We start from the raw sequence: 11,975 nt of genomic DNA on the forward strand, positions 1-11,975 counted from the left end.
CCGCTCCTGCCCCCTCCACAGCTCCCTGTGTTTCAGTGAGCACTGGGGGGGGGGGGCAAAGCAGAGAGCCGGTGACTGGCAGCAACCGACTTTCTGCTCAGTGAAGTTCCAGAACTGAGTGATCAGTGGTTTGGGATTGCTCAGGTCTTGGTCTTAGAGGCAGCGAGGGACAGATGTAGCATCAGACCGATGCTGCATCCACTTAGGTGATTATTAATGTTAATTTTTTTTAATTCCTTAACTTCTCTTTTAATAATTCAGAAATGTGTCAGCCATCTTTAAAGAGACCACTGTGGCAACCCTTTGGAGGTGTCTGGTTCTATCTAAAAGAGGAGCTGGATGAATGAGAGGAGAGAGCACACATGTGGTGAGTCTGTGCAGGAGTATGTGGGGGACTGAGGTGCCATTCTGCAAGATACACCATGGCTGGAGATTGCCCCCATATTTGCTTAGAAATATGCTTGAGACGATAACAGGGTGAGTTGAGGATCCTATTGTGGGTGGCTGTCGTGTATTAACACTTCCAGGAGGCCAAGGGACAAGCTGCTATTTGAAGCATTGAACTGGAAATCCTGAATCTATTCCCTTTGGTGTAGGGGGGATGTAAGGCATTCAGTGAAAACCTTGGGGCTGATTTACTAAAACTGCTAAATCTGTGCAGCTGTGCATGGTAGCCAATCAGCTTCTAACTTCAGCTTGTTCATTTAACCTTTGAGAAAAAAAGAAAAACAAGTGAATAATGAATTTCTATGCAGAGTTCACCAGATTTTGCACTCTCCAGCTTTAGTAAATCAACTCCTATTTTTTTAAACATGAATTTACAAGTAAAATATGGATTAATAATTAAATGCTGGCCAAGGCAGACTTCAATAGAGACACCATTCATTTATTTGAGTACATTTTTGGTTTTCTTTGTAAAAATACATAGAGTGTGTATATTTTAATGATGCAATACAGAAGTAAACTTGCCCACTTGGTAAACTGATGATAAATGACACAGTTAAGGAGTTTATGAACTTTCATATGAGAAAGGATAATTTATCAACTGAAAATTGTCACGATTATGGATAATATTAGCATTAGCCTTGCACGTGTACAACTTCCTGATGGCCTCCATTAGAAATGACATTTAAATGATAAATTCCAACTAAACGAAGTCATTTATCAGTCACAAAAATATCCCAGCAAAATACCTAGAATTATGGGGACAAGCACTGTCAACTCTCATGCTAATTTGAGACTTAGTACTACAGATTATTGAGGCAGTGACTTTGCAATCTGCAACAACATTCATAAAACTGCCACCTTTCAGATACATCAAAAATAGCACATAGAGGAAGGGTGTGTGTGTGTATAAATTTAGCTTTGATGTACTTAAAGCGTAACTTCACTCTTTTAATCAAAATAGACTATTTGCGATCCGTATGCTGCTAACAAAAGTAAATAGATAGGGAAGTATATCATATTTACTTGTTTTAAACATGTTTACATTTCTTCCTAGGCAAATGATGTCATACATCCCAGGAGTCTTCAGGAGGAGAGGATGGGTTTTCTTAGTTAAGCACACCCTCCTGTCTGCATGCCCTAGCTAAGGGAAGTTTGAGTTTAGGAAGTTAATGGTACATGAATCATCTGCCCTTATCCACAGCCAGAAATGCTAAGGGAGGGGGGTTCAAAGTGATTTCACAACAAAAGCTTGGAGACTTGGATGGATGGGATAGTAAAATTTAAAATGTTAGTTGCCATTGCACGTGTGTGCGCTATTGTTTGGTATCTATTTACTTAGCATAACGTCATCTTTAAAATTTTACAAAAAGTGTGTTATGTATTGTATTGTTATGTAAAAGAAAAGAAAAAGTATTTTTACCCAAAAATTGCATTTGAAAACACATGACATAAAAACTTGCAAAACTCACCAATTTATTCTCTAGGACCTCTACTTTATAAAAAATATATCATGTTTGGGTGTTCTAAGACATTTGCTAGTAAAAAATACTGATTGTTACATGTGCTAGTGCTAGACATGGGCTGGAGCTGAAGTTGTTAATCATACACAACTTGTCAAAGTCATGACACATCATCTCCTGTCACACAAACTTCACCAGTACCATTGCCTGATTCTGCCTGGGAGAAATTGCTATTAAATTGTAGGTCTTTCACACAGGCACCTGTGGACTTCCAATTTTCTATATCATTAATAGTTTACAGTAAAGGGCCAGAAATTGTATTTGTCTCAGCTAGAACATCTGCTATTGTAATTAAACTTCTATTGACAGTCTTCAGCAGCGAAGGTAACTAGTGTTTGACAATTGAATACAATTTGTTTCACCTAAATTTGAATCTTTCTGGATAAAGAGAAAAAACTATTACCTCCAAGCAAAAAGAGATATTGAGAGATTTAACAGAAGCCTTAACCAGTTCCCATCCAGCCTATAAACAAATGATGGACAATCTGTTACCCACTATGCCCACCTGATCAGTGTATCAGCCTCTGCTGGTACCATGTGATCGCTGTGACCAATTACAGCTGATTAACAGACAATTGTAAACAATTCATTCATGTCATCCATTGTGTATGTAGCACCCTGATAGTAGGCAGGGTTGCTAACAAATTTAGCTTGCTAGGTGGTAATTAGCTCAGCTAATTGATAGGGGATTCACTGGCTTTCTCTCTAATCCTGGATTTGATGCACCTCTCTCTTCTGTCACTAGGTGGCATTGTTTCATGTGGCAGTGGAATGATAAGGGCATAGGGAATCCAGACTAGGAGAGAATAGGGTCTCTTTGGTCCCTTGGCCTGCTAGGAGCACCTATTTATTTAGTAGGAGACAGGTGATCGGAGGTTCGTCTGAGGCCTATCCAGGTTTGAGAGAGGCAGCGCGGGGTTGGGGCTTCAGGCTGGAAGCCCAACCAAGTTGCAGAGGTTCTGCAGGATGGGGGAACTGGATCGTTGTTAGCGGTCAAGGAGGAGCAGTTGCCACTAGGGACAACAACTCCTGTCACCAGGGGCAAGTTATGATCAAGGCTAGAGATAAAGGGAGGAATATTCACCAGCAGGGGACAACCATTCCTGTTATCGGAGGCCAGTATATGTAAGTCTGATGGAGTATCTGAGCAGCCTTTTCACCAGCCAAGGACGGTGAAGAAGTGGGAAAGCTTCAGCAGAGTTACAAGACAGGGATCCAGTGGGTTAGCATGGGGTGAAGCTTGAGGAGTTTACAGTAGGTTAGCTGTGGAAGAGCTCAGGGGATCCAGTGACATCTGGGATCTTGAGGTCCAGTGAAAGACCGGGAGCTCAGTGAGTGAAGACCTACAGTGGGCTACTGTGAGATGTGAGAGAAGATCTATAACGGATTACTATGAGTTACAAGTATGGATCGCTTTTGACTGTTCAAAATTCATAGTTCAGTTGCCATAGGAGACAGCAGATCTACAAATACAGTTGCTGCATCCAGCTTAAAGGCCCTCTACCTGTATAGCTGTCTGCCTATTATTTGTCTTAGAATCTGCCAATTACTATTGTATCTGCCTGGGTGTCCTGGCCCTAACCCTCTCTCCCCCAGTTCTGTTTAAGAGACAATAAATCTTTTTTCTTGCATTACAAAAAGTGACTGGTGCCCATGTTTCCAACTTGCAATACACCCACTATGCCTAATAACCCACACTACAAGATAGGATGTCAGCTCTCCCTGACTCTGGAGGTCACCATTAGGCCTTTGGAGGTTGGGGATGCCTCTACATGTACTATTGTGTTGATCTCTGTGATTGATCACGGTGATCACATGGTACAGACTGGGACAATCACAGCTCATCTGCACCATGTGATTAGCTGTGGCCAATCACAGCTAAGCACAATAGTAAACACTGAGTGAATCTAATTTAAGTAAAAAAAAAAAATCCTGATCACATCCCCAGGGTAGTACAGTTGTACTATGGTAACACTGTTATAAATATAGAAAGAGGGCACTCCTATGGCCACATCAGTTTTGAAAATTTGTACTTAGAAAAAGGGGAAAGAGCAAAGACTGCCCCAAGGTCAGACTTTAAAGTCACTTTGGACAACTGATGGAATATAAAAATATATTTTATTGATAACCATCCATAAGGCAAAAATAGAGCAAAAAAGATAAAGAGTTAAAAATACATATCACATAATGGACGAAAGTACATGGCGCGAATGAATATATGCACCATGTAAACAACAGTGAGCCTCTATGTGTTTTGCTGTTTTGCTTTGTCAGGACACATTCAGGGGTTATTGGAAATAATGGGTCTTACTATCTAAAATAAAACACATGTATAAGACTTTGTGTAATAATCACATATAACAAAGTATGTAAAAACATGAAACATCAAACTATCCGGGTGACGTGCATTGCACACGACAAAAATGTTCTACAAAAAGAAACCAAATGGGTATATATGTTCCACACTACAACATTACCAGGTTTGAATGATGTTCTGAGTTTCAAACCATTTTTGTAGGTTCCATTTGGTGATGGTATATATATATGGTTCAATCTATATACACTGGCTTTCCCTTGTATATGAACTATAGGGACCAGTCCCATGTTTTACTTCTGCTCATAGCCCCTTCCTGTTTTTGTTTGTTTTGTTTGTTATGTTTGAGTTTGTGCCAATGGATTATACCAACATTATTGCTATGTATAAAATTAACATGTCGACAATATAAACAAGTATTTAGCGTATAAATGATTTGATATGTCATTATGCATACTTTAGGACGATGATCTGTGTCAAGTTACAACAAACTAATGATGGCATTGAGCAAACAATTTTTCCTCTGAGATCGTTCTCCATATCCGGTTGACATGTGGGGCATGCTGTACTGCCTAGACTCATGGATTTTCACTGATTATATTACTTTCAGGATACCATGCTAGTCACTTTTTGTTCTACTAACTAATTACATTGATAGCCTCTGATTTCTTTTTTGTTATTTTTATGTTTGTTTATCTATGTCTTTTTATGTGTGCTATTCAATGCAGCCGGCCTGTTTTATATACTTGTATTTGTCTATGATCAGGATGTGTTGTGATCCATGGGCTGATTGTGTCCACCCCTCCCTCCACCCCCTTTTGGTGTAGGATGGTGGATTTTTCCTCCCTCCACCCCCTTTTCTCAATACAGCCATCCCATTCATACTGGCAGCCCGGATCCCCACTGATGTCAAGCGGGGGACGTATCAGCCGCCATACAGACATGTGACATCCCTCGGCGGTGCCGCTGACATGGCATGTGATCCGTGCCACGTGCAGAGGGATCTGTTCATAGCCATAATTCACACGAGGGGCTACAAATAGCTCCCCGTGTGATACTCTCAGTGTGGCGGACGTGCTCTATTTGTGAGGGGGCAGACTGGACACAATATTAGCTATGGTAAGCTTTATCAGCTATAAAGCTATACCTAACAGACATAGATATTGCTAAGACTATCCTGCAGACTTAGCTATTCATACTAACAGTCTGTCGTTATCTTTTCCCTCTTCTCTTTTTTTATTTTTTCAGATGGCTTTAAGGTGTTAGTCACTCTCCGTAAATTCTATGATACTTACCAATTGCCTTTCAGGTTGTTCATTGCTTAACAAATGTGGTTCTGCCAAGCCAACGAATAAATATATATATATCATATGAACACCATTAGCATTATGGCTGAATGGTAGCCTATTATGGTTGTGTCCATACCGCACCCTCCTCTCTTTTGTTTTTGGTGTGTTTCTTTTCCCCTTACCTACTTTGGAGGAAAATTATTGCACTGATATATGCTTGGAGTGATACTGTTGGCTAGTATTATTATTATTATTATTATTATTATAATACAGGATTTATATAGCGCTGACAGTTTACGCAGCGCTTTACAATGTTGGGGTAGACATTACAATACAATACAATACAATTCAAGACTAAGGGAATCAGAGGGCCCTGCTCGTTAGAGCTTACAATCTAGGAGGGAGGGTCAAGTTATACAAAAGGGTAATAGCTGTGGGGCATAAGCTAATGGAGACAATAGTGAAGTTGTTAGATGGAGGCAGGATAGGCTTCTCTGAAGAGGAAAGTTTTCAGGGATCGCCTAAAAGTGGATAAATTTGGAGACAGTCTGACAGATTGGCGTAGTGAGTTCCAGAGAATGGGCGAGGCTCGGGAGAAGTCCTGTAGGCGGATATAGGAGGAGATGATGAGGGAGCTAGTATGTTCATGTGGTTTTCACTTTTTATTAAAATAGCATTATATGAAATACATGATGGTAATATGCACTGTTATACAAATCATTCCAGCTTACCAGTGGTCACATATGTTTTAACATGTCATATTATGTCGCTTGATGCTTAGTGGATTACTCAGTGAACTCTGCTGATAAGGTAGCTATGTGCACAATGCATGTCACCCGGATAGTTTGACGTTTCATGTTTTTATATACTTTATTATATGATTATTACACAAAGTCTTATACATGTGTTTTATTTGAGATAGTGAGACTCATTCTTTCCAACAACCCCTGAATGTGTCCTGACGAAGCAAAACAGCAAAACATTTTTACGCACAGGGGCTCACTTTTGTTTACGTGGTGCATATATTCATTTGCGTCATATACTTTCATCCATTAAGAGATATGTATTTTTAACTCTTTAACTTTTTTGCTCTATTTTTGCCTTATGATTTGTTATCAATAAAATATATTTTTATATTTCATCGGTTGTCCAAAGCGACTTTAAAGTCCGAACTTGGGGCAGTCTTTGCCCTTCACCCCCTTAATATAACAAATATGGGGGTAAGGGAGGGAAAAGGAGGGGAGATAGGGGGACAATTGGGACTTTATATGAAGCACACAGTCTCGGGAAAGCAACTATCAATAAAAATATAAATATTATAGATATGCGATTCCATAGGGATACCCTAAATATAAGGGACTACACGCAGAACATGGAGCTGGCAAGGGATAGGCATATACAGGCACGGTCCAGGTACACACCCCCAATGTCACACATCGTGAAAGTGGGTAGGGAGGCGTCACCACCTGAGTGTCAGCTTATGGTAACACTGTATTGCTCTGGTTACAGTACTTTTTTATTTTTTTATTTTACATACTGTCACCAGTCAGTGTCTCTGATCACCACCACACCAGTTATATGATGATACTGTACTGCACAGTATGTAAGAAAAAAAAATGTGAAAAAAAGTTTTTTTAATTTCTTAATTTTACAAAAAATAGTGACAAAAATGTACAACTTCAAAAAAACTGCCATACCTCTTACTAAATACATTGAACTGTCTACTTTCCAAAAAGGGACAATTTTGGGGATATTTGTACTGTCCTTGCATTTTTGGGCCTCAAGAAATGAGATGAGGCCATTAGTACATCAGGATTAATAAATTTTCAGATATATACCATCATTTATGGACTCTATAACTTTCTTGCAGACTAAATAATAAATACTCATTTAGGTTAATTTCACAAAAGAAATGTAGCAGAATACAGTTTGGTCTAAATTTGCAAAGAAAGATTATTTATTTGTAAAATTTTATAACACAAACAAAGAAAAACAAATTTCTCTTTCGTTCATTGACGGACACAGCTCCTTTAAATATTGACCGTAGGGTTATCACCTTCAGGAGAGGACTAGGCAGAACATGTAATACATGTAAAAACAGCAGAACTGCATAGCTCCGCCCAGGGTGTGGTCCCTCTGGCTATAACCCCTCAGCCTGCTTCCTGCAGCTCAGTTTTTTTCTGCCTAGTGAAGGAGAAGGACCTAGGCTCCCTGGAGGGACTATTGGTCCTGGGGATTTTTTGGATTTTTCCACAAGATTTTGATCCTGTGATCTTCTATCAACAGCCGGCTGGGTGACAGGCTGGATAATATAGATCCTTGTAGTCTCCCTAGCCTGGCCATCGAGGGTGAGCAGGCCCTAGCTACGTGCTGGGTCGGTTACAACATGTCCTTTCTGCTCCAGGGACGGCCAGTGAACGACATGCTCCGGGGCACACAAATGACCGGGCTACCGCTGTCTGTGTCACAATGTGCCGTGGCCAGCAGCCTCCCCGTACTGCTCGGGTGATGGGTCTGTGGTGGAATGCCTCCAGCTATCCAGACTGGATGGGTAAGTACAGCTCTCCCTGCCTTGGCAGGATAGAGCAGCTGGGAGGTCGATTAGGGGGTCTCTTGCTCTCTCTTTCCTCTCACACTATCCCTGTTTTCCCTCCTCCCTCTGCGGGGGATGCTGCATGACTGGGCATGAGGTGGAGTGTATGTACCTAGGCCGCAGGTCCTTCGGGGGGGGGGGGGGGCTCTGATCCTTGACAGGGGCTGCACTGTCTGTTTGCCCTTTTTTCTCTGCTGTGAGGTGCCTGTGTAAAGTATTACCTCAGAATGTGCTGCCGCCATTTTCAGGCGGCCGCAGCCATTTTCCTGCAGTCTTTTTGCAGAGCATGGCTGTCCTGGTGTTTTTCTATACAAGAACGGCCGGTGGCCATTTTTTTGTAGCCTCAGCACGTTTTTACCTCCAGTGCTGGGTCATTTTACCTCAGAAAAGCGCGGTTTTTCTCTCTGGGCACCTGTGACTGGACACAGAACACAGCGGTCAGCAACAGCATGGCGCAGCACTCGGTCAGGGTGGTGAGTCCTGCGGTGGGGCCCCTCAGCCTGTGAGCAGCTAAGAGGGTGGGATTGTGTACCTTGTCCTAAGTCCCTAAGTGTGGCAGATGAGGTGGGTCAGCATAGCGTCAAAAGCTGGTGCTTCTTCCCCAGATATCCCTGTAATTGCAACCAGCTCACTTGCTAATAATGCAGTGCCTATGGACGCTTTGTCGGCGGTCCAGGAAACGTTCATTGCCAGGGTGGAGGCAGAGTGTGGCAGTGACTGGCGGCCCCTGTTCTGACGTGTCAGAGGATGCAGACCAGGACCGTTTGAACAGTGAGGATGATTCCTTGTCCGAGTCAGCGCAGGAAAAATCGCTAGTTGGAGCACTTATCACCGCTGTGCGGGTGTTAGAAACCATGAACCAGACCGAGGCAGAAGTACAATTAAATCACACTTGTTTATTAATAAAAAATAAAAAGGTAAATAGAATAAGCGCAGTCAAAGTATAGCCAGAGTCCAGTAACCGGATCGAGTAGTCAGCCAGTCCAGAGTTCAATAACCAGATTGGGTAATCAGCCAGGCCAGAAGTCAGGAATCCAAGTGGCGCAACAGCAAGCAGGGTAAGGAGCCAGAAGGGATGTCAGCAAGCCAGTCTTTAAACAAACCGCAGGAGATGGTTTCTAGTGATATGACCAAGGCGAAGGCAGAGATGAAGTGAGCTGGACAGCTTTAGGTAGGCAGGTCAGATGAGTAGGATCAGGAACGGCTGGATGACTGTGGAGAGAGATGAGAGCTGGCAATTCGCCGACAGCTGAGCAGCCAGCCCAAAGAAGGAAGGGCTAAGCCAGCCCTAACAGCGGGATACCCTGAAAATACGCCTTGAAGGGGCAGGTGCCCCCCTTTCCTGTCACGGCCCATTCCACCAGGGCGAGTGGGTGTGTAAGGCAGCGACTTTGTCGTCCGTGCACACTTTCACAAAGTTCTACAAAGTTGATGTAAGCGCATCTTCTGATGCCTGCTTTGGCTGCAAAGTTTTTAAGGCTGCCGTGTAATGTTACAATTTACACTCTTTGTTCTTGTTAGAGAAAGTTACATTTTGATTTTGATGCATACATATATTACATACATTTTGATGCATTCTGATGCATATGTTGACTGCAAGTCACCATCTGATGCGGTTGGTTCAGATGGTGACTCCTCTATTGGGGAGCACCTCTGGTTGTGGGTGAGGTTATGCTGTGTCCGTCAATCAACGAAAGAGAAAATAAGATTTTTGTACTCACCGTAAAATCCTTTTTTTTCTGAAGTTCAATGGTAATTAAATACCACCAAAACAAAGCTCCGTTTGTGTGAAAAAAATGATAAAAAATGTATATAGCTACAGTGTTGCATGAATGCACAATTGGCATTCAAAGTGCAACAGTGCTGAAAGCTGAAAAGTGAGTTCTCACTTGTTTACAGATTGACCAGAAATGCAACTGCACAAGCATCGCCAGCTAAACTACTACATTTCAGACTAATGCGCACTAAACTACATGTTGCAGACACACAACTTCCACAAAGTCCAGTGTCTTGGAAATCATGAATTGCTAAGACTGTTAAAGATTGACATGATAAAAGTAAGTCATATATTAATTGGAAATGTTTTGCAAGAGAAAAAAACTCTACTAAGGCCCTTTTTACACATTCAGACCGTTTAAACCCATTTTTCATTAATTCGTTGATGGATGAAAACACGACATTGATGCATCTCTATGGAAAAACAGATGTAAATGGATGATCATCCATTTACATCCATTTACATCCACTTCCGTCAACATCCATTTTTTGGAACGGAGTGGATCAAAGCTCTTATCTTCTTCTGTTAAAAAAACGGATTGGATGAAACACGGATATAAGCAGACAAATGGTCTGTTTTTGCATAAAAGAAGAGGACTCAAGTGGTTAAGGACTCTAGCTGGTGGATGGAAAAAAAACTGATGTAAAAAAGGATGAAAAACTGATTACAAACTGATGCAAAATTCATAAGTTCTTTCTTTGAAAAAAAGTAACTGAACTAATGAAACAAATGGACCACATGTGTGAAAAGGGCCTAAGGCGGCGTACACACGCGGGGACTGTCTGCCGAAACTAAGTTTGTCAAACAGTCCGCTCAAACTTTTGAATGAACGAACACGCCCACACACGGCACTTTTTGAGCGGACAAATACGGCAAACTTTGTTCGTCGTACTAAGTCCGCGCAACTTTTGAAATGAGCGGACTCGCCCACACACGAGGCAACAGTCCGCTCATTTCGAGAGCGTGTGCAGGTAGGCGGGGCCCGCGACGGAGACGTCGCAGGCTCCGCCACCTGGAATGGACTTAAAGGGGAACCCCAACGCCGAAAAAAATCGGCGTGGGGGTCCCCCCAAAGTCCACAACAGACCCTTGTCCCAGCACGCTACCCGGCCGGCCAGGAAAGGGGGGCGAGCGAGCGCGCCCCCCCTCCTGAGCCGTACCAGGCCGCGTGCCCTCAACATGGGGGGTGCCTTGGGGAAGGGGGGCCGCGCGGCCCCCCCACCCCAAAGCACCTTGTCCCCATGTTGATGAGGACAAGGGCCTCTTCCCGACAACCCTGGCCGTTGGTTGTCGGGGTCTGCGGGCGGGGGGCTTATCGGAATCCGGGAGCCCCCTTTAATAAGGGGGCCCCCGGATACCGGCCCCCCACCCTATGTGAATGAGTATGGGGTACAATGTACCCCTACCCATTCACCTGTAAAATAAAAGTACCCAAAAAAAAACAACACACAAGATAAAATATTTTATTGCACAGCTCCGGGGGTCTTCCGTCTTCGGGGGTCTTCTCGCCGGACTCCTCCGCTATCTTCTTGTAGCTCTTTTGCTAGCGGAGGAGTCCGGCTTTCTTCCTCCCCGCCGCCGGCCTCTTCTCCCGACTTCGGGGGTCTTGTCCCCCTCTTCGGTTCTTCTGCCGGGCCACCGCGCCTTCTTATAGCTCTTTTGCAGGCGGTGGCCCGGTCTTCTGTCGCCGCCTTCCGTTCTTCTGTCGCCGCCTTCCGTTCTTCTGCCGGGCCACCGCGCCTTCTTATAGCTCTTTTGCAGGCGGTGGCCCGGTCTTCTGTCGCCGCTGTCGCTGTCGCCGCCGCCTTCCGTTCTTCTTCTTGTTCTTGTTCTTCTTGTTCTTCTCCAGGAGATGTTGACACATCGCTCTCTCCGGCCGGAATGCCAGAGCCGCGCTGAGCGGCCACTTATATAGTGACAATGGGGCGGTGTCACATGGTATATGTCACATGGGTTGGTCACATGGGTTGATGTCACATGGGGACTATGACATCGTAAGGGGGCGGGGTCACCATGTGACCAACCCATGTGACAT

This window comes from Lithobates pipiens, unplaced genomic scaffold (genome assembly GCF_037356315.1).
Source record: "Lithobates pipiens isolate NorthernLeopardFrog02 unplaced genomic scaffold, aLitPip1_a1.2 Scaffold_8, whole genome shotgun sequence".
NCBI lineage: Eukaryota > Metazoa > Chordata > Amphibia > Anura > Ranidae > Lithobates > Lithobates pipiens.